Consider the following 23,622-nt stretch of genomic DNA (forward strand, 5'->3'; position numbering starts at 1 on the left):
CCAGGAGACCCATTGATATAAAACTCATTTTGCCAGTGAGACTCACTTACCTGTCTCCAGCTCCTTGTTCCTCTGGTCATTGGAACAGATATAACCACCCTACTTTCTGTCCATCAACAGCTTCACCCAGTACAGGAGCCTGATGTTGGGCATAACTCTGGTGTCTGACCTCTCACTCTGCTCTGGACTGCATTACTATGAACACAGCATTCACAGCTGGCCTTCCAAGTGACTTGGTCCTGTGTTGCCCCACATATTATATATAAACCCCTGGGCAAAACTCCTCCTTGGAGCCTTGGTTTTCCCTCCAATGCACTAATTATTGCTGATAAAACCCTCTGACACACATCACACTTTGAGCAAAGTAAAATAGTCACAGATTTCATGAGTATGAAAATAAAGCTAAAAAAAAAAAAATTGTGACAGTACAGGAAATTGTAGAGCAATGGCAACCACAGGAGGAAAGCAGGAGAATATCACAAAGGCCCTGAAAGTCTGCAGAGGCCAGACAGACACAAGGCTCGTCCTGACCCCTTCTCTCCTGGCAGAACGGGGAAAACTCTCCTCCTCCGCTCAGCCAGGGGCCCAGCCTGCTGTTGGTCACCCATTTTGAACTACTACAAATACATTAATTTAGCCAGCTAGAGAGAAATAAAGCTTTTGAAAGAAGCAGCAAATAAATCACAGAAGGCCCATGTATAAAAACCAGGCAGCGTGACGTGACACCTCCACACAGGGCAGCTGTGACCTGCGTTAACCTGCCCGGGCTCTGGCACTTGAAAAACACCAGTGAGAAAACTTTAGAGACAACAAACTCATACAAGAACTGCTGCTACAAACATCCTCCTCTATCTATCCCTCCTCAGGAAGGGGCTGGCAGGGTAACCCCAACTGCTTTTTTTCTCCTGCTGTGCTTGTGGACTCTGATCTACAGCATGGAGCAGAGCCAGGCTGTGGGCACACAGCCTTTCCCAGCTGCTGGTGTTTCAGCTGAGGTAGGTTTCCTGGTTTGCCCTCATTTCTCATCTCCTCAGCCTCCTCCTGACTTTTAGAAATTATTGCTATATAAGAGCTGAGCATCTTGTGTGGCATTCAAGAGGAGATGAGTTAGTTTCAAGCAGCAGAGCTTTGCTGAGCTGACCTGGCTCTTCTAAATCAGACTACGCCATGAAGGGAGCAATCAACTCCAGCAAAGGGAAGGACAGCAAGCAGATTAGAGCTGTGGAAGATTCGAAGAGGAATCAGACGGGATGAATCTACAGACACAACAGCTAAGAGAGCCCTGGCTGTCAGACCTAGACTCTTCAATCAACAGAGACAAGTAGGTCCCACATTTTGACCAGGTACTTATTTGCTGTTGCAGTTTCTTTGGGGTGCGTGTGTGTGTACAGAGAGGTGACAGTGCCAAGCAGCAGGCAGGATAGAGGTCAGCTTGTACCTCATCCCACCACTCAAGAAATGCATGACAGAGTGGGAAACCTGCAGGGAAGCCAGAGAGTTCTCCATATCACCCCTCTCTCAACTTGTCCTCCAAGAGTTCTGCTATCCTGGCTGTACACTGAACCCTCAATAATACTGAAGAAGTACTGACTTTTATTCCTTCACATTTGTCCTTTCTTTCCTTGTTCATTTTAGAGAAGGGGCAGGAAAGCAAACTCTAGGAAGTGTGTGAAACCTGCCAGTCCCTAAGAGGCTGAACAGCTTTCCACTCACACGACTGTTACTGGTTTGAAACTCCTGGGTATATTGCTCATTTCTGGCAAAGCCACATGTTAATGTGGCTGCATCTCTGCTAAGGCTGCAAGGTACTTTGCCTACTGGTGAAACTTTGCTCATCCAAACTTAAGTGAACAATTCAGCTAAAGTGAACAGTTGGTTTCATGCTTCACTTGCAGAAGTGCTCTGAGCTCTAAGGCTCCCCTTTTGCTGTGGCTTGCTCTGCACCTGTGTTGCTGGTGTGATTCTGGTGTGCACTGTTAAACTGGAGCAGTGAGAGACTTTAAAGTAGTCAAAGTGCAAAGTGATAGCTGGGAGCTTCAGTCACTGCCCAGCTTTTGGCACTTGGGAAGAGCACCACAATCTCTGTGGCTCCCAGCAGAGAGGAAGCTCAGCCAGAGGATGGATGGCTGGGTCCAGCTGTGCACTTGAAGGCAGAGGCTGCTTGCACAGCTCCTCTGCTCCAGCACCTGCAGAGCTCTCCCTCTTGCTCCTTGGACGAGAAGTTATTTTTGGCTGTGTTTTGCTATATTAAATATTAGCTCTAGGCTTTCCCCTATGTACCGTGTAATCCTGTTCTGTGTGGGCTTTATATATTGTTCTTTTGACATTATCACTATTGCATATTAATAAATTAAACTTTCAATTCGTGTTACTCTCTTGGGCCAATGTATATTGCTAGGGGGTGAAAAGAAGGGATTAAACTGGCTTATGGTGTTCTGCTCTTGTACCATGTTCCAGCAGATGCATAAGAAGGATCAAGGAGCTTTCTTGGCTTGGAATTGTTATATTAATAGCAGAATTGTGGGGGTCATAATTTTTATTACACTCTTTTAATAAGCTATTGGTGCAGACACATTTTACACCTTGGGAGCATATAATTATGTTGGAACTGAAACACTGGATCTTCTTAGCAGAATATCACAAGGTATTAAGAGGAGAATGAGTCTTCAGTTATGTTGAATGAAGTTTTAGCAAGCCTAGTGGGAAGTGAAGGTTCAAGATAGAGAAAGAGGAGTAAAATCAGCCTGAATGTGTCTAAGTTTGGGCTTTAAGTTACTAATAAGCATAGCCACTGGGGAGCTGGTGACAGACTGAGCTCTCCTGAACTCCTCAATAGGAGCATATGCAGGTGTATGATGTGATGATGCACAGATTCAACAAGCCCCAAAAATAAGAATGCACTGAGAAAAGTCCCCTGTAGGCTACAGCTTATGCTGGGCTTCAAGACATGTGTTGCATCTCTGCTTTATAAAATGAAGTGTTGAGTACTGGAAAGGTGAGGAAGAAAATGAACCAATGCCAGACGCAAGAGCCCCATCAGCCAATTCCAAAATATGAAAAAGTTGAAGCCGACTAAAAGATTGTCTTTGAGATGGGACTTGATGAGGTAAGAGATATGAGATAGTCTATAATAAAAAGCAGAATGACAGGGTTGAAAGCCACAGATGAGGAGAGACAGAAAGCTCTGAGGTGGGCAGCTACTCTCTGTTAACTCCCACACACCAGAGGAACCAGTGCTCATCCAGATGTTCTGCAAACACAGCCTCTGTGCAGCCACATCCACCCCCTCAATTAAAAAAAAGAACAAAGAGAACAATGGAGCTGAAGCCACACACCAGAAATCCCACACCCTGTCAGTCTGTAGCAGTGTGTCTGCTGGAAAAGGTGACTTGTTTTAAACACATTTGATAGTTCCTGCAGCCATTCTTACTCCAGTTTGGTTTATGCTCAAGTAACAAACCCCACAAAAGCCCTGCATCTGCACTGCCAAATATATTCTGTCCATGGTTTAAAGACACTCCCCTCAGAAGATCAGATTTCCTCACCATCATACAATGTCTAAAATATGTACAATGTCATAAGTACACAAATACAACTTATTTTTACTATGACTGTTGTTATTTTATATCCTGTAGCACTACAAATATGACAAGCTCTTTACAACCATTACAGGAAGTCAGTTCCTTGCTCTGAAAATCTCTCCAAGATAAACTCTTGGTCTTAATTCTTATTTTGTGGTTTAGCACTTGCCACCACACAACAGCTGATATACAGCTTCATTCTACAGACAACTTTACATTTATGTTCTAACCGGAGACTCCTGGGTTATGATTCCTGCTTGAAGTCCTGTCAAACATATCTTAATTTGTTAACAGTTTTGCTCCACTAGGCTGACTTTGCTAAAAGGCTATAAAAAGTAATAGTCCATTTGTGAGTTTACTGCTATTAGCTACAAGTGTTAATTCATGCGCAAAAACCTATACAGCTGAATACCTGCAGTCAGTAACAGAGGAGAGGGGGCTACATACTGGGTAAGGAAATTATTCTGTTGTAGATTTGGTGCATATTCAGCTTCAAACAGTCACCCATCCTGCCTCAAGAAAGGAGTGATAACTTCTTGGTTTTAATCACACGTTACCAGTTCTAATTGCTTTACAAACAGCATCCAGGGGAGGGTAATTGGACCCTTCAGCATCTCCATCGTAACAGCATGACTACTCCAGCAAGGAAAACAAATCTTCACCCATTCCAAAAGCTAAAATAAAGCAAGAGATGGAAAGGGAGACTTCTAATTTCTGTGCAAGGTAACACCCACATGTTAGCGCTTAATTAAAAAAATAAGAACCGGGGTGTGCCCAGTGAGCAGCTTGCCAGGGGATGCACAGACAAAACTATTGCATTTGGTAAAGCACAGCCTCAAGCCTGCACCTGCTTTCACAGCCTTGCAAGGAAAGACGAGCTTGTTGTCACCTTTCACTTCCCTGTTTCCCGATGTTTTTCCTTTCCCCAGGACATACAAAGGACAAGGCAGGTGCTGGGCAGTAAATTTTTCTGCAGAGGTGCCCGTTGCTTCCCCAGGCATTGACACTGCAGCCGCTGCTCTCCTGCCTCAGCACTGCCTGCCAGCACTGGGCAGAGCCCAGGCAGGGCCATCGCAGCACCTTTGCAGCAGGAATCCAGGACTTTCTGCAACACCCCCAGGCAGGGTGACAAGACCAAGCACTACTTCTCTTAAGTTAAGCCCCTAAACTAATGTGAAATACTAGGGATACTTTTTTTTTCTTTTTTTTTTCTTTTTTTTTTTTTTTTTTCCCAGCAAGAATAAAATCCTGCAGAAGCCAAATCCATCAAGGATACCAACCGAACTCCAGGTTCCTTATCTTGTAGGGCAAAGAGCTATAATTTCCTAAGATGGTTCCTAATTCTATGCCTTTTCAGGAGATCACAGAATGAGCAAAGCCTGGCAAATAAGTGTCCCTTTGCTTCAGCAAAATAATTGCTCAAATGCATTGCAAAACTGCATCAAGGAAAAGCCCCAAGCTAGCAAAGTGCTGTGTGTGCACCCAGCCTCACTGGTATCTATATCCATGTTTCTTGAGGAGCATTTTCTGGCTTTCTGGGCACCCCTACATCAGCACTGTAACACCAAGACATTTTCCCTGGCTTTACATAGGAAAAATAAATGTGGCTGTGAAGATAAGATAGAACAGGAAAACAAAAGAACTTATCATAGTTAAAACAAGACTTAAGTGAGACCACATGGAATGAGACAACAGGGAAGCTGAACAAAGGAAAATATTAGAAAAATGCAGGTTGTATTTGGTGGAACAAGATCTTGAAAATCTGAGGATGTTTGCAAAGCAGTCCTAGTTCCTGTGGATACCAAGTACTAAAAGCCTGTCAGAATTTGTTATCCTGAGGTGTTTTTCTTTTTTTTAAAGAAAAGGTAACAATGGCTTTATTTATTTGATTTTAAAAAGTAGCAGCTCTCTGGACAAAGGTCTCCAGAAGAAGAGAAAAACAGGTTGTGACTATGGGTGCCAAGAAAACATTAAGAAAGCAATATGCATGCAAGAATCTCACACTACATCACACAGAGTAGAATGCTCACAGGGAGAATTACTTTGACTGTCCAATATATTGAAGCAGGAGATATTGAACCCCATTTTAGCATAAATCTGGAGAAATGTTTATAAGTCTTAGGGAAATTATTCTCACCTCACCCTATGAGAAGAAGAAATCCAGGACTAATTCTATGACACAAGGGTCTCACTGGCACATAGACAGCTATTTTCTGTGCTCTCAAGTCTTTTTTATGCTCATATGCATATAAACTTTACAGTGCCTTCTCCATGTTAAATCTGCCCTGACTGAAGCTGTCCTGAAAATACTTCATTCAATGTTTAGACCCTGAAAAACAACATTTGCTATGTCCAAACTTCCTGCTCATTCTTAAATGAATTTTAAGAGGGTAACATTTAATGATGTTTTCATTGAATTCAATCTTGTTTGCATTACGTCACACAAAAATGCACTGCAGAAAGGCTCTTCATAATGCCATTATGCTATTAGTGATAGTAGGAAAAATTGCAATATTTAAGTATCGACAGAAATGGCTTCATTGGCTTTCAAAAGAGATGGGGAAGGAAAGAGAAAAAGGGACAATCAGCTGATAAGTCAAACATCCATATACAAATGATGATTCAGAGAAGGGTTACGATGGTACTGAGGCTAATGAGACACTACAGATAATACAAGAGACAGAAAATCGAGTTCACTTTATAATCTGAGTATATTATAGAGCTAATCAAGAGGAAGGAAGAAATCATTGTTTGTAGAGGTAGAGAGGAGGAGGAAAATGCCAGCATATGACTCAATGCTCCTGAGTCATTGCAGTTCCAACTACCCATTGACCTGCCTGGGGAAGTTTGAAGAACACTCTTAAAAATGTTTTAAGTCTGCCCTATACTTTTTTTGACTGAAAAGGCAAAACCAGAACAAGAGATAGACTTCTAGATCTGCCATTTACAGCCAGGGAAAAAAACATTTGGAGCCTTGACTGTTGCAAGTGGAGATGGCTGTGCCTGCTGCATTGTGTGCCCTCGCATCTTCCAATCTTCCTCTGTTGATCAAAATTATTTTATACATATAAAATGGTTTGCATGCACTAGTCTTTTAGGAAGACAAGAAATTTGCTTTTAAGTTTATATCTCTTTCATCAGCCTGCTTTCCCTGGGAAAGAACTTTGAATACTTTTGCACTTTCTATGCACTCCCCTAGTAGCCAAAGCTGTGACAACACCAAGCCCCCAGCACTCAGACAGCTGGAGGATTTGAAAACACCAAGATTCACATCTGAATATTGAAAATGAAGAAGAGCCCAGCTCAGGGTGCAGTCAGCTCCCTGTATCTCTTGGAACAGAACCCAGTTCTGCGAAAATCTGATGTTTGATTGCCTGGCTGTGTCCTGGTCTTCCCTGAAAGCTTGTTACTAAGTGCTGAAAGTTAGACACTCTTTTCATGCTTTTCCTTCTGAATTTCATGTAAGCAAAGAAACTTTTTTACAACTTCTGTAACAAAGCTCCTGATGTTGTTTGGTTACATTGAGTACCTGCCCTGGGTTTAGGTTATTCCAGGAAAACAGTTTGAAAGCTTCTGTAACTGGAACTGAACCATCCTGTATCAAATTAAAGATAAATTCACTAATACATAGTAGCCTTGTGTAGACAATGCATTATATTAGCCTGTGTGTCTTGTCATAATATATTCCAAGTGATGTGTGATGATGGCAAATCTGTTATCCATTAAAAAGGTGCTGAAGACCAGCCTGTCGGAAGACATTTTTTCCCCAGTTTTACTCCTCATTAGTTTTTGAAGCCTGGAAGTTACAGAACAGAGTTCATGTTAAAGGCTACCACTAATATTATCATGCTGCTTTAATGCTGGAGTAATCAAATATCTGAAAACTATATTCCCAATTCCTAGCACCACATTTTTATATTGACATTAGAAAAGCACACACATCCTGGAGAGAAAAATGTTTGCAGCTGACTGATATTTATCCAAAAAGTGTGATTTCCTCAAAAGCAGCTTGGTGCAGCTTCCTGCCTGCACAGCTCGCACTGCTGGGGCTCCGGTTCAAGACTTGCACACTCTGCAAGTGGACACTAAGGGGTGTAAATTCATCAACTTCTGCTGAACTTTATATTCACACACTGCTGTAAAGTGAGGTCAAAATAAGCCTGCACACTTCATGTAGAAGTGCAATTCTATTTTCATGTGCTTAGAAGGGTTGTAGGGTTTTGTTTTGGGTTGGAGGGGTTGTTTGTTTTGGTGTGGTGATTTTTTGGGGTTCTATATGGGGGTTTTTTGTTTGTTGGTTTGTTTTTTTTTGAGGAGGAAGAATTAATTTATATTTAGATATCAGATATCTTTCTCTGACTTAACTAAGTCAAGTTCCTCCCACTCCAACCTTCACATATGAAATTTTTAGAACTAATTTTTAGAAATTTCTCTACATCAGCTAGCAAGATATTTTGGCCAGCCACCTAGTCCTTCCTCTGGGGGTTCAAGATTCATAATAAAAGATTTTGCACATCCATCATTTGGAAAAAATGTCTCCATGCCTAAGTTTTCCAATCATCTTTGTATGTTGCTTCTATGCCTTAATACGTCTGATGAGAAGTCTATAATATACTTCCATGGGATCTCTTTGGAGAGATAGCTCAGTGCTATAGATCAGAATTTCTGATGATTTAGAACTATTTTTGAAATCAAATGAAGACTGATAAAGAAATTAGCTTACCTCGGTAAAATTTTGTTCTGAATGATGGTATTAGGAAGTGTCAGACTGGAGATAAGCAGAAGCAGAAACTTGTGGAATTCAGAATTCCCTGGCAAAGCTACAGTCCCTCGATGCACTGAGGGCAGGATGGAGATAACAAATATCTGATAGAGAAGGTCTCTGGAAAGGATTTGGGTGCGAAATTTTGTGTGGTAAACACACAATTTACAGGCTTTGCTTGGTGGAGATAACATTTCTCCCCCAGAAAATGTATTCCAGAATGTCTGTTTTTAAGCACCCAATAGTCAGCATTATTCAGAGTTCTTCCCTCCTGAGAGACTCACCAGGACTGGCATCTGCCCATCAGCTGTGCACAGCTGCAACAGTAGGAGTGAGCTCTCATGGTAACAGAGAAGTGACTCTTGGACCTTTCTCTGCTGCCATGAGAAAAGCAAGCCTTGAAAGAGACCCTCAGAAAGCTTTCCTAGTCAGACACACCTACTCTTCTTTCCTGAACAGCAGCAATTCTAAAACATCTCATTGTAAGGACAGCCCTGGAGAGCACGTGGCAGCCTTCCAGTACCAACATGTTTTACTAAAGGTGAAAGAACTTTACCAAGCAGTTGGGCTTTTCAGATCTATTAAATGATCGCTTGCAAACCCCTCCCTATTTCTGTAGAGGTTTTCAAAGAGATGTCTTCAAAAGAGGGAAACACAACTGTAGAAGGCCTCTCTATGGCAGGGCTCCCATAAAGATTTGACACTTCTGTTCCTCAGTAGTCACCTACAGCCCTGCTCTTGCCTAGAAAGTGCTGGAGACCTTCACTTACATCTCTGAGCACAAGGAAGTTCCAGCACTGTTTTAAAGGTGGGAGCTGACAGCAGGCACCACCTCCAGACAGGGCTGTTTATGCTGAGGCAGGATAAATGGATGGAGATCTCCATTAACTGTAAGCAGTGGAGTAAAGCTGGAAGTGTTTCCTTGCACAGAGATAGCAGTGCAGGCAAGGAGCACAGTGGGAGCCGTGCTGTAGCTGCAGTCGGCTCCTTGCAAGGAGGGTTCCTGCTATTAATACCACAGCTATCACAGCAGATAACACTGCAAAAGGCAGTGTTCAGCATGCAGGAAGGCTTGGGTTAGAGTAAACTGAGGAGTACTCTTTGGATTACAGTGTGGGGTAAAGTCCACAGGGTGTTCTCGTGTCTCTGCAAGCGGAACAGCCGCGCTGCAGCGGGACCGTCCTGCTGCTGGTGCTGCAGTGACACCGACAGGCTGCACTACCCTGGCCTGGGTGTAAAACAGCAAGAGCCAGGCCTGCACCTGCCCCAAAGCACAGGGACAAGGTAAAGGCCAGGAAATGGGGAAAAAAAACCCTGTTTGTTGATCACAGTGTGCTGTGACAGATCCTGACCCCTCCAGGGAAGGCAGGTGTTCTGTGACCTACCATGAAAGACAGATGGGCTCCCCCCAAGAAGACAGCGATGGTGATGGGACCAGTTCCACCCGTCCCTGCTCATGGTGGCAGAGGGATGTTGTTTGTCTCAACCAAACTTTGAACCCTTGGGAGAAGTGCAGCTCTTCTCTTCATGCACCAGTCTTTCCTGATCTACTTTCAGTTCCTTCCTGCAAAACTGCCCTGTGCGGCAGGCAAGTCAGGGATGGAGAACTTCCTCCCCTGCTTGAGCCCTTTGGAAATGGCTAATTTACTACAACACAGGGAGAGAAAGGAAGAAGGATAGTGAAACACTGCCCAGCCTGGGCCTTGGGGCCATCTCAGGTTCAGGAGGAAAGGAAAGGACATAGAGCTCGGAGACCCCCCAGTCTGGCTTTTTGCAGGACCTCAACATATCAAATTGAAACGGGCCTCTTTTTGCCCCTGGCTGTTCTTACAGTTTAAATGCTTTAACCTTTAAAGGTAGCATTCAGGAACCATGGTACTTAAGTGTTAAAGCTAACTTGGAGGGTATTTTTGCAGAGGGGAAGGAGTTTTACAGGGGCTCTTACCTACCAGATTTGCATTTCATTTCAGCACAGGTCATGTGCAGTTATGGCTCTGTATATAACCTGCCCATGGTCCCTCATCTCACCAATTTCCTCAGTCTTGTCCTGAGGAGATCAACAGATTAAGAGCAGAGAAGATTTGAGGCTTCTTTCCCAGTGGTGCTGAGTGCCTGCTGCTCCTCATAGTCCTGATAGAAGGGGTGCTCAGCACTGCTGCAGGAGGCAGCAATTCATCTCTATCTGTGCTGCTCTTTTCCCTGGTCTTAAGGATTATTTGAGACACTGGACAAGAAATGAAGAAAAGCCTTTTCCTATCAAAAATCATCCAAATTCTCCTCAATTTTGTTGATCCCAGTATCTCTAACTACAGACCCTGTTCATTCACAGAGCAGGCCCTGCACAGCCTTTCTTCCTCTTAAAATTTCTTCTTGTTCTGTTATTAAGAAAGCCCACATCAGATGTGTCACTTTCTCTTTGCTGATGTAGTTGTTCATCCAGTCCTCTAATTCCCATTTTTGATCTCCCTGTACTTCTCTCTCATTTCATCTCCGCTATTATTTTCTGTTTCCTTTGTTTGCTCCTATATGTACAGACCTCAGAAAAGGCTCTCTTGACATAATCAGCCTCCTGCCTCTTCCTTCCTGTTGTTTTCTAAACTTTGTTATTTTTCTACATTGAATTGCTTTTCCATTCCTCCCATGTGTATTGAAATGTCTCCTTTCTACAAGCACTATCAGAGTAGCAGTGGCCTCCTCACAGCCAAGCTAAAAGGGGACCTTTTTCTTCTTACACTTGAAAATCACATCATCCCTGGACACAGGTCAGTGTTCCTTTTTTCCAGACCTCCTCAACTACTCATTTCCCTGTCTGATGCTCAGGCTTCAGTAATTTATCTTCTGTCCTGCCAGTATCCTGGCAGTATCCATGGAATTCTGTCCATCTGCTAAGCTCTATTATGCAATTTTTTCTTGCATATTTTACCCACCAACGTCTATCTCTGTAGGTGACACCCCAATCATCCAGCAGCAAGGAAGAAGCTTGTGTTCTGGACAATTCACCCATTAGAGTCTGTTTGCTGAGCCCATTGAGAGGACACATTTTCTGGTAAGGACATCTCTACATTAAAAACAAAGATCAGTAAGGTTTTTTCACTCTCTGATTGTCATTACAGTTCTTAGGTTTGGGGTTTGCAAGTCATGTCCCGCATTCCTTAAATACCATGAATACACCAGAATTTCAGCAGCAATCTCCTCAGACAGGGTAGTCACGAGAAAATAGCCTGCTTTGCATGTGAGGGCAGGCTGGGGAGGTGAACATCTCTGTGTGACATCACAAAAGCAGTTTTCCAGTATGACAACAGCTTCCCCATGCTTCCATTATTGTGTATAACAAAGTGTGCAACTGAGCACACACTCTGCACAACCAACCCCACACACTCAATTTCAGGAAAGTCTCCAAGAGCAAATATACTTCAGGTTCTTAGCTAATTCTTCTCCAGCACTGGAAAAGAACATGTGATATTTCCACTAAACCAGGTATAACAAGTTAAACATACAGCCACCAACACTTCAGCAAAGTGTTTCCTACTCCTCTCATACCTCCATGATTTTACTATTTATGATTTCTCAGGAGAGAGAAAGCCAAATCAAGAGCTTAACTGCATTAGAAACTAAAGCAGGAATTATTGGGAGGGGCTTAATGGCATGTGGACATAGATTGCAGTCAGGTTCCAAAAACCCCCCATTATTATGGTGGTGCAGCAGAGGCCACATGTCTGCCTCTTCCTCCAACCAAGAAATGCAGCCAGGACTCACAAGCACATGCAGGAGTTAAGACAAAAATAAATTGTTTCTGGAATAAAAACAAAGATGCACATACACATTTAGAGCAGCCTTAGCCCCAGCCAAGCCCCAGGTTAACCAGCTCCCAGCACTCTCCAGATGCCTCTGGAGTCACCAGGCTCTCAGCAAAGAGCAGAGGCTGCCTGAACTTGGCACCCCTGGATGCTCCAGTGCTTGACACAAGCAAGCCCCGCAGCCTTGGCATCTCAAGAAGACACAGAAGCTGCCCAGAAAGGAGGAAAACCTTAAAAATGCATTAACTGCCTCTAGAGTTTCATTAGATCACTGCTAACAAGTCTTAATAGGTTTTCAAATCAAAGGGGTTTGATCGTATTTTGCCTTGGTTTTTCTCTTTTTTTTCTCTTTTTTTTTTATTTTTTTTTTCTTTTTTAAGTAGGTTTTTACAAAATAACCTTCATCATTCCTAAATTCTTGTTTCCCCTTTTTTCCTTTTGTTAGTTAAATCTGGGCTGAGGTTGATTGCTGTAGGACAGAGGTATGTTAGGAAATTTGATGCAAAGGACAAGAAAACAAAAATCAGAGGTATTTGGTCTGAAAAGAGGCTTTGTCCAAGGCATAATTCTTGTGTGTTTAAGGACAGAGTAATAGATTTGGAAGGATAAGTCATATATCTTAGGATTTTCTTCCCTGCCCCCTTTGATTGATTCATTCCAGTCTCTTCAGATCTTTGCCTGTTCCCACAAACCTGGAATCTCAGGATTGTTTGATTAAGTCATGGTTACCATGACAATAAAAGTGCCTCTGGCCAGTTTGACCTTTGACTGGATTCAATTCACTGAGAGAAATGGACAGAGACTATAGAAAAAGCTTCAGCTTCATGTCCACTACTGCATAAAACGGGCTCTCCAGCACTTTGAAAGTGTGAGCTGACTGCCCTTTTAAAAATATAAATTGGGCTGAAATGCTTTGGAAAGCATTTCTAAGGTTTTGGTAACCAATTTCTTGATGAATATCACTTCAGATATAAAATGCACACAGTGGTATGGTTGGAGACTTATTTTAAAATGTAGCATTTAGCACAACAAAAAAGCAAAAAGCGGAAATCAGACTTTGCATGTCTGATCTATACCCAAAGAATTTAAAAATCATGTTATATCCAAATCATGTCATATCCATATCCATCAAATATTTTATAGGTATTTGCAAATACCTGGCTCTTTTTAAGTATGTACACACGTATAAAAGCAGATTTCAGACTTAGAGCTCATTTCCTGTGAAGGTAGCCCACCCTGCTGCTGCAGGCATTGTGCTGCTCTTGCTCATATAGATAATTATTCCTTTTCAAATACTTTCATTGTAAATCCATTTCAGCAAAAATAAGGAGGGGAGGGGGAGAAGAGAGAGATTTCAAAATTAAAGCTGTTATGCGATTTGTAAATGGGCCTGACAGAATGACAGCCGAGTGGCCGTTGCAAGGCAATTCATGCATGCAAGATTGCCAGATCCCTGGTGGGAGAGAACGCGGTGCCCGCGCACGTGTGGGGGCTCTGCTGGTGCTGCTCTCCACCTCCCTGCCCTGGGCAGCCCTCTTGTTTTACTGCTTCCTCTTTGCACAGGACACAAATATATTCTTTGGTCTAGCTCAGAACACTAAAGCCAGCTAAAAAGAGGGCTTGTTTCTGGAGCTGCTGGCTCCCCAAATCACAGGTGGCAGGAGGAATGAACGGCTCGAGCTATTGGGAAGAGTGGGCTTCACTGGGCACACCGTGGAGAGAGCAGGGAGCAGCCCTTCCCTGGTATATGCAGCCAAGGTGAATGTTAGGCAAAGAAATGGCATGGAGCCAAGCAGAGGGAAGTAAAATAAACCCAAGCACTGTGAAAACAGGGGGGAAATAGTGTCTGGGCTGGGGCAATAGTTGCATTGACCTTACTTGGGTAACAGGCAATGCTCATTTAAAAGACAGACCCAAATGGCAAGCTGGAAATTAGAAATTATTTTTCTCTCCTTTTTTTTTGTTTGATTTGCTACTCATTTACTGTCATAAAGTTCTTCCTTCTTCTCACCTAGTTACCTTGAATTCTGAAGCCATGGGAAATAACTGAAGGGGATTATTTGAACCCTCCCACACAGGCTCTCGGACGCAGAATCCTCCTGTTTCCTTGCTGGCCATAAGGACCATATCTTGTCAAGTGCCATAGTTTCAACAAGTTCAGTAGAGAGCTGCCATTGTTACAGGATTTTGGTTCCCAGACCAAGAATTGGAAGAGAGGGAGGGAATAGGGAATAGAGTTTGTCACTCTTTCCCCCTCTTCTTTTTTGGTGAAAGACAACAGGGAAAATGTGAAGAAATGTATACAGGAAAATAGTCAATCTGAAGAAATCAGTCCCTACCAGAAAAAACATTCTTGCTTCCAAGAGAAGTCAAAGTAAAATTTTGAAAGGCACTTACCTGACTTTCAAGGAATACAAACTCCTAGAGGTCCTCTGGCTTTGGAAAAATGTGTCTGAATCTTCCATAGTTCATAAATGGAACTCTTTGATTTGGATGAGGATGATTTCCCCTCTGAAGAAATAGCAGGCACCCACCCCACTGGCTTGTTCACCATCCCTTGCTACAAGATGGGAGAGCACTAATAAGCATAGAATATGCCTGATCCATCTTGGCCTTTCCTTCTCCTCATTCTTTTGATGCTGAGTGCTTCCAGTTGTGCCAGCCTGATCTCAGCAGTATTTTGTATTTTCTTTCAGTTTCTCTCTCCCTCTCTGTAAGATTTCACCAGCCTATTAGTGCTAGAATGTGAGTGTTTATTAAATCCAGATATCTATTTATCTATTGCTCTATCTTTATGCAATTCATATACATGTATGTCTGCTGAGACATGGTCCTGGGTATAATGTTCCATTAGAGTGAAATGTTTACATAAAGGAAACTGAAGAGTTTAGCTATTATAAACCTGGACACTGTCAGTTTACTTACAAGAATGTCACATGCAGCCCATGGCAAACCTTAAATTGAGACCCTATCACATCTCTCCTTTCATATCTGTGCCTTTATATCTTCACTTGTGACCCATCACAGACATGTTGTGGATTAGTTCAGATGCAACAGCTATTGGGAAGAATCTTAGTATCAGTGAGTAGCACCATTATTGGAAACACACTGTGTTCACTGTGCAGGGTGAATATCAGACAGTTTCTTTTTTTCTGAGAGAATATCTATTCCCATAAACTCAGAAACTTATCATGCAGTCTGATACATCTGTCTCTCCTTCAGAAATAACTTTACATATAATAACTAATTTTTTTTCCTTATTGAAAAGAAAGTACATGGCAAGCCCCCAGTCCCCATCCATGGAAGGCACTGGAGCAAGGATTTGAGATGGATTAGAGGACTACCAAGGGTTGTTAGATGAACCAGAGGTACCTACCACATGGAAAGCAATTTGGAAATACCTGCCTTTTCCTACAAGCTGGATTCTCTGCTCTGGGAAAACACAGTTCATTTTTAGATCCAGTAAATAACAAGATGTTGGGTGACCACCAAAGACAGGCACTGCTCCGCTTAAAACCCTGCCAGCTAGCCATACTCATTTCCAGAGTAACTCCTGGCACGATCACATGCTGGTGTGATTTTAAACATAAGCACTTGGCTGTGGCCAGCAATGCCTTCAGCTGAGGAGAGGGAAATCCAGCCTTTTTCCCCTGGTCCCCGCTGCTGGAGCCTGCTGATCGCACGGTGGGTCTCGCTCCCGGCAGCGATGCTCCCACAGCCCAGCTCCCTCCTGCCTCACCCCCTGAAAGGCAGCATAACTCCAATGACCTCCCATGCACTTACATCTAACAAATACGTTTTTGAAAACAGAATCAGACCTCACACATCTACGACCACTTTGAAAGGCTTCTCACCACACCTTCTGCTCTCTGTTCTCTACACTCAAGTGGAAGAATGGTACAAAGCCCCCCTCTCCCTGCCCTTCTCACCCAGTTCCTCCTGACAGGAAGAAAATCTTAGAAGAGCCAAAGGAAACTACAGAAACAGCTCTGGGTCCTATCTACACAGGGAACAATTTCCACATCTGAATTTTGCTGCTGCTAGAGGGCTGGGTGTAGCTTTACTATCGCTTCTCTCCCTCTGTGTCCTCTGCTTGCCATGGATCCATGTGGATACTGTTTGTTGAGTCAAGCCAGTCAGTGGAAGAATCTTTCCATCACCAGTTCCCAAAGACTGTCCTTCTTTCCACCTGATGCTCACCCACTCATGCAAAGGGGAAACAAACAAAAAAATAATCACATAATCAGTCTTGGTTCAGTTCTTCTTTCTTTGTTACTCCCAGCCATCAGCTTTATGGATTATCTTTCATTGAACAGTGTGGGCTGAGTCATGTAAGGGCAAGTTTTCAGGGATACATTAGCTACACCATGTGTCACAAAAGGTACATGATCAGAGGCTGAAGACAAACACGTGCGTCGCTGACACCTTACTGGGACTGTGCACAATTGCACTGGTTAATGTGAATAGTCAAAATTGGGCAAGAGCATAAAGGCTCTTCACACTAAAACAAACAAAAACTCTGTGGTAATGAGCCATGACATCCCACCTTAGCTGCTACACCCTTGTGCCATCTCTGTGGCAGAGAGCTGTGATGATGTGCTATACCTCTGGACACAGAAAGCAAAGTCAAAAGGGCTACACTGTCTTTAGATAAGTCAGAAATAAGGAGGGAAACCATTTGGAAATTTTTAATCATTGATTCAGAAAAGCCATAATCTGATAAAAATCACTGCTTGGATATAAATCCAATCTATGAATTCTTAATTGATAAGTTTGCTAGGGCAGTGCTGCTCTGTGGAATTCAGTGGGACCACAACCATGTGGCCGTGCCTGATGACACCTGAGTTTCTGTCCTTTACTTACTCTAATTGCGACTTTTTCAAATAAATAATTCAACAAGTTATTTTGGGAAAGTAAACCAAAAAGACAGCTACAATCCATTTACACTCAACTGGGGGAACACAACACATCTTTCTCCATGAGCTCCTCTGCTTTGCTACAATCCCCTCCTTCCCAGCAGTCATGTCCAGGGCTCTCTCAGTCCAGCACCACCTAAACCCAAATGGGTTCTTGGGAATGGTTTCCCCTCCCCAGTGAAGACCTGAGGTACTCATTGCTTCTTACAAACCTCATCTCTTACACTAATTATTACCCTCACTTTTGCCTGCCCATGGCTCTCTTTTAGTCATCTCTTCCTTAATACCTCTTTGGTGACTAGAAGAGAACAGAAGGAGAGGAGATGATTCATACAAACTAAACTGGGGGTTGAACTTCGTTCAGTTCTGCATTTTTTTCTGAAACAGGGCAGGGGAAACTGCCAGCAGAGCCTCCTCAACCAGTCCATTCCCTCACTGCCACCCCAACGCTACCCCCATTTTTCTGCAAGCCATAAGAGTCACTGAAAAGAAGGTGGTGATTTTTCTGTCATTCTGAGCCCAAAGAAAGTCTCTGGCTTGGCTGCATGCAAGGTGGCAAATTTAATTCTCTTCTCTTAACTGCTTCTTCACTAAATCTATGCTGCCTGCTAATCTCCTGCATCCCTGTAGAAAAGTCACGACTGAAGACTCAAGTTGTCAAAACATCACTTGTCTCTTCCACCAACACTGGTGGAAGCATGGCTGGGCTGAGCCAGAGCGAAGTTGAGTGAGCTTTGAGAAAGTCCCTGTTTCCAATTTAGCACAGCTCCCAGGAGGTATTACATTTCCTGGTGCAGAGCAGAAAACGCTTTGAGATCCTCAAGCACAAAGCCTTGTTGTTTTATTCATTTGTACTGCTGAGCAAATTCTCTTTTTGAGGCGTCCAGTGGGGAAATTTCCTCCAGTTTCTCCATAGAAGAGTCCAGATTAAAGCTACCTTTACCCTTTTAAGGTCTAGAAAGCATGATTTTTCAAAGACAGCCTTTATTTCCTGTACTCCTAGAAGATCTTTTTAATTGCAAGAAATACTCTCTTCCTAATTACAAAAGCATTTGAGCTCATCCTCTATTCAGTTGTGTTGGCAGAGCCTCTGGAAGAGTTCTTCAACCTGAAACTTCCAAGGAATCTGTTAGGAAACCCATCACAGCTTCCAGATAACACGCTGCCAGCTTCATTAAAAGAGCAATGCTCGAGCAGGCTTGCACTCGCATTGCAGTCATTCTTGGCACTCCTGCTGCCTCCTCCATCCAAGAATTCTGCACCGCTCATTCCACTGGCTGCCTCTTCCTACCATCCCCACAATGAATGTACCAAGCACCTCCCAGCATCACCTGGAGCACGGGATTTTTACAGCACCTCGCAAACTGCATTTGACAAAGACTCTGATGTGCTCCCCATTCCTCCCCAGGGAGCTGAGCAGGGCAGCAGCACTCAGAGAGGGCTTTGCAGCAGCAGCAGCAGCAGCAGCAGCAGCGTGTGCAGGGTGGCTTCTCATGGTCCCAGCCTCTCTGAGGTCCCACATGTCTAACACAACTCCATCCCCAAGCACTGGGATACAGTTAACCAACCAGATCCCAAGGTTTTTCTTGAATTTTCCCCAGATTACAACCAGGGCAACTTTGCTGTTGCTTCAAAACAATGTTTCTCTGATTACAACCTAGGCTGACAATTATAGTGATTTAAACCCTAACTAATTGTGAAGTACTTTGATCATGCTTAGCACAACTTGTGGTTTGTAGGCTGCAATAGTTGAAAGGAACTCTTGGGTTCACAATTTCCTTAAATATAAATTTTATTTTGATATATAAGGTATGATTAAAATATTAAAATAAAGTTTGTGTTTGTTTTTTCCCTCATCCCATTTCTTTTTTGGTTATTATTGCTGGTATAATTTTCTCTCCCTGAGCTCAATATTTACCACACAATTTGTTTTAGCTTAAACCTACTTCCCTTGTTCATTTGTTCTATTAAGAATAATTTCATAAAGGTGTTGTGGTTTTGTTTTGGGGTTTTTGTTTTGTTAGTTTGGGGTTATTTTTAGCTGTGAAATTTTTTCTTTTGGGCTTTTTTTTTTTTTTTTGTGTTGTTGCTTAGAGAACGTGGGCTGGCAGCACAAATGGCTTTCTCTGAGACAGAGAGAAGGTATCCAGCAGCACTTGACTGACTCCAGACAGGGTTACTGAGAGGATCTCTGCAGGTTTTTCAAAAGTCCCAGCTACAATTTGCACTGCACCAGTTCAGTCCATACAGTTTTTGTTAATGTAGTATATGGACAGTAAATCCTTCTATTTCTCTCTATTTTCTTTACATTTTTAAGAGTTTAGGACACTTGCTTTTATAACAGCAATGACCTGCATCCATTGGTTGCAGCCAAAGCTCCTGTAAATGCTCCTTGCCAGGATCTGAACATGGATCTGCACTGCAGGTCACATTTGCCTGCAGCATTCCTAGAGTGCAATTAAAAAGTGGTGCAGATGCTGATCCTCTTTAGGGAAATTTTATCTTTCCCTCCTTTATGTTCTGTTGCTTCTGCCCATTGCTGGCACAAGCCTCCATCCAGGACAGCCCTGGACCTTTCCCATCTCCAGCCCAGAGCGTGCTTGCCTTCCATGGGGTTGCAGGTATGAGTGGCTGGTTCAAAGGGAGGTGCACATGTTGGCCCCATCCCCGAACTGGCGCCTCTCTGCCTGGGAAACCTGAGAGTTTCTGTCCTTGCTTATGAACCGTGACATCTGCACATTCCTTGGGCGCTGACCCCCGGGGGCCAGAGGTCACCCCAAGGTCAAGCAGTTTCCTCTTTCACCACCAATAGAGACCTTGACTAGAGGTAAATTATGTTGCAGTTTAAGGAAATAATTTGAAACACTCTTGTAATTATAATAAATTTTGCTGTTTACATTTTAATCTTCAACCCTTTCACCCTCTGGTTCTCTTGCTTAAGAAAAAGAAGTGGGGAATTACATATTTAACAGAAAAATTCCTGCCATGGTAGACAGTTGAATAAATAGATGAAGTTCCAATAGCACAACAGCTCCAAGTCTTTGTCTGCCTTCAGCATGAGCATGCACTATTTTAAGTGTAAAATCTACTTACTCTTCAGATAAGTATGTTCATGCAGCAAGAATGGAAACATAATATTGTGTCAGGAATGTCACGTGATTCCCAATTCTCCATGTTGAGTAACTGTAAAGTTACTTGAAGAAAAATCTCGAGCACCTTACTCAGGCAAAATTCCAGTTGACGCCAATGAAGTTTTACAGTAAAACAGATTTTGACTCATGGCTATAGCAAGAGCAGCTGTTTTCCTGAGTATACGTTGTCATTTGATCATTTTCTCTTGCAGCTCACAAGTGCTGATGGGCTTGGAAAACCTTTCTTTCAAAAGAAAATGATCAAATAATCGCAATAAAGTCCTGTTACTTTTCAGCTGGGTACCATTATTCCAGCTGATACTTTAAAACAAGACCCTGGACATGTACTACAATTCCTCATTTATCCAATACACACCGTCATCTGAAAACTAAATTTAGAGCAACACAAGGAAGAAGCAGAGCAATTAGAGCAGTTAGGTCTATGGTGATGTTCCGAGATGAGAGAATGAACACTTGAGGAAAGCAGAGAAAACAACAAAACCACTTGGCATTAATGAAAACACAGGGCTTTCCTTACAAGGATATCTGAGGTTTGTGCCAATCATGTTCTGAGAGAGAATGTCCTCAGGTTCCATCTGTAGGTGTGGGGGTGTTTGCAATCCTGCCTTGCTCCAAGGACCCTGTTTGTGTGTTCCCATAGCATAAGCACAACACAACAAGGGCAAGGAAGCGAACAGAGCAAGTGCAGTCGAGATCTGCACTCCATAATCTGTGTTCTGTCCCAGATGAGGTCCTGCTGTTGGAGGGCAGGCAACTTTCATTCTCTGCTGCAGAAACAACACTTGCAAAGGAGATACAACAATCACTTTCATAAAATGCCTTCAGAGTTACAATTGCAAGCTGCTACTCTGAGCAACATTGTGTCTGTGTCTATTATTGCAGAGTCCAGTGTTTTGTGAACCTTGGATAACAACAGCTCATGAAGTGATAAACACTGTGTTTAACAAAGGTAAAAAAATAAAAGAAACACAGAGAAATAACACAGGCTAAAGGTACTCACTCACCAGCAAGCAGAGAGGAACCTGCAGCAAGGAACAGTCAGAGTAAAGAGAAGTGGCCTGGACCTGACAAACTGAAAACCTAAGCCCCGGTGCAGTGGGGCTTTCTGGGAAGGAGTTCCTATGATGGGAGGCTCTGTGCAGTTGGGTAAGTGCTATGGGGCTTTGCCTGCTGTAACAAATAGCTCACTGACACCAGGTGATCTTAAAGCGTAGGCAAGATAAGGCACAACCCAGCTTGGAAAGAGAAAACGGAATATAAGGAATCCCTGACCAATCAATTTTTTTGATCTTCACGTACTTGCTCCTGGGCTGGCCTGTGTGGATGAATGGTCTCTGCCACAGGAATCTCCTGCCTTTCAGTGCAGCTCTCTGCAGGGGCAGGGCCAAGGGGCCGCTTCAGTTCATCCCCTCCCCAAGCACAGCCCTGGCTGCCCCACTGCTGCTCCCTCCCCACACCCAATTCTGTGAGCTGTGCAAGTGATGGACACATGGGCAGTTGTCTTTCTGTCCTCAAATGAAATAACTTCTGGCCTGAAGGGGTAATGGTGCCAGAGAGCAAGAAAGGAAGTCTTCCTCCACAGGAGGATGAGTGTAAGGTGTCTCTGCTCTGCTTGAGAGCACAGGGAACAGCAAGACACTCTCTGAAATGTGGCCCGATTCTGTAGCCAGTGAGTGCCATCTTTGTGTCGGCAATACATTACCTAAGTCTCTCTATCCTTTCTTTTTCATCCTGGGCTGCCCTTCTCTGCCCCCCTGGAACAGGGTACCAATGTCTCAGTCTCTTGTCTTACCAGAAAAAAATAATCATCTTGTAGCAAGCAGTGAGGATGGTGTTTGAATAGACACGCTCCTTTGAGATACACAGGCAGCCTCCTCAACAACTGTTTTGTTGAAAAGTGCAGTTCCAATCCTCACACTGATCCACATCAATGATTTCAACAGGAGGTACTGTTGGCTGGGTAGGAGCTGGAAGCCCTCCAGACCTCTGTTCTGGACTTTAGTGGAAAATTTGTTTCTTTAGCACTCTGGTGTACTTTTTGTGCTGTACTGACACAGCCTGACAGTGTAATTCTACCTGCATTCAAAATCAGCAGCTAAACTCTCACTGCTTTCAGATGGAAACTGTTCCAAGCTCTTAATCTTAATTAAGTGCCCAAATTAGAAATTAATCAGCCTTCCATGTTCAAAGAGTTGGAAACAGTGATACTTTGTGTCTTCTTAAAACATGACAAATGAACTGTTTCTAAACACAGTGTATAAAACAAACCTGTAGAGAAAAGCACTGAGCTGGTACAGAGGCAGTAAAATAGAAATTCGTCTACATTGGACAGTACTGCTAAATCTGGTCAGTTCCCAGATCTGGCATTACACTCAGTCTGTGCAGAGTATGGGAAATGAAAGTTTGCTTCTGCAGTCCTCACTTTCCATTCATAATGCCCATCTGTTGCTGAAAGATTTCTGAAAAGCAAACTCTATCTCTCAGTGCAGAGGACGTCCCATTAATAGCTGAAATATGACTACAGGGACAGAGAGAGGTTTCCCCATCCTCAGTTTCTATGAGTACATTAAAATAAATCAGCCTCTTGATTTGGGATAAACCTAAGCAGATTACTCTTTTGGTGTACTGTGGCCTAAGTTCCTCTGATGATAGGCTATCACAGAAATCATGCAGGAGTTTCCAAGGATCCTCCCAAGGAGTAGCAAATATCTGTCACTCCTATCAGTAGTACTCAGAAAACTCAGCAGCAGGGCTGATCCAGAGTCCCACTGCACAGATGTGGATCAGTGGAAACAGTATCAGACTCTTCATAAAACTGAAATGTTCTATTGTTTAACTCCTATGAGGTTTTGGGAAACAATGCCTAGGAAGAAAAGGCAAGGTAAAACCTGTCAATAGGCTTGACCACATTTTTGTCCAGCCTTGGGCTGAACTCAGAATCCCACAGTAACTTTCCCCACAGGACATGGTGTCTCAGTCAAATTCTAGAGATGTGTTTCTCTGGGAATTCAGCCACGGGACTCCTGTCCTGCATTAGCTGTAAACATGAGACAAAAGGATATAACTGAAATCCAAGAAGCCTGGTCTATGGACACGCCAGATTAGGAAAGCATCAGGGTACTGTGATCATTGGCAATCTCAGTGTCAAGTGCTAAGAACATGTATTTAAGCAGATCCACGTTCTGAGGATCCTCTCATTTATTTTTCTATTGACCAAGACACAGTTTGTAAGATTCATGACCAAAACTTCAGCTCCCTTTTCCATCTTCTCTCTGCAGAGCTGTATGCCCCTCACACAGACAATCAGCTGGCACGACGAGTAGAGACCATGATATTTGCTTTTCCCAGGAACATATAAGTACAGGACAGATCAGGATAAGATGTGTCTATGGTTTTATCCTCCAAGAAAGAAAC

The 23,622-nt window shown here is 43.1% G+C and overlaps 1 long non-coding RNA gene across 1 annotated transcript in view; it reads left to right on the forward strand.

The window, feature by feature from the left end:
* Positions 1 to 908: 908 nt before the first annotated feature.
* Positions 909 to 23,622, forward strand: part of LOC131585476 (uncharacterized) — a 30,718-nt gene continuing 8,004 nt past the window's right edge. Inside the window, exons 1-3 of the long non-coding RNA XR_009278953.1 lie at positions 909 to 995; positions 1,160 to 1,321; positions 11,289 to 11,389. This is a non-coding gene — a long non-coding RNA (uncharacterized LOC131585476). The remainder of the gene's footprint in view (positions 996 to 1,159; positions 1,322 to 11,288; positions 11,390 to 23,622) is intronic.

This window comes from Poecile atricapillus, chromosome 16 (genome assembly GCF_030490865.1).
Source record: "Poecile atricapillus isolate bPoeAtr1 chromosome 16, bPoeAtr1.hap1, whole genome shotgun sequence".
In the NCBI taxonomy this organism is placed as follows: Eukaryota; Metazoa; Chordata; class Aves; order Passeriformes; family Paridae; genus Poecile; species Poecile atricapillus.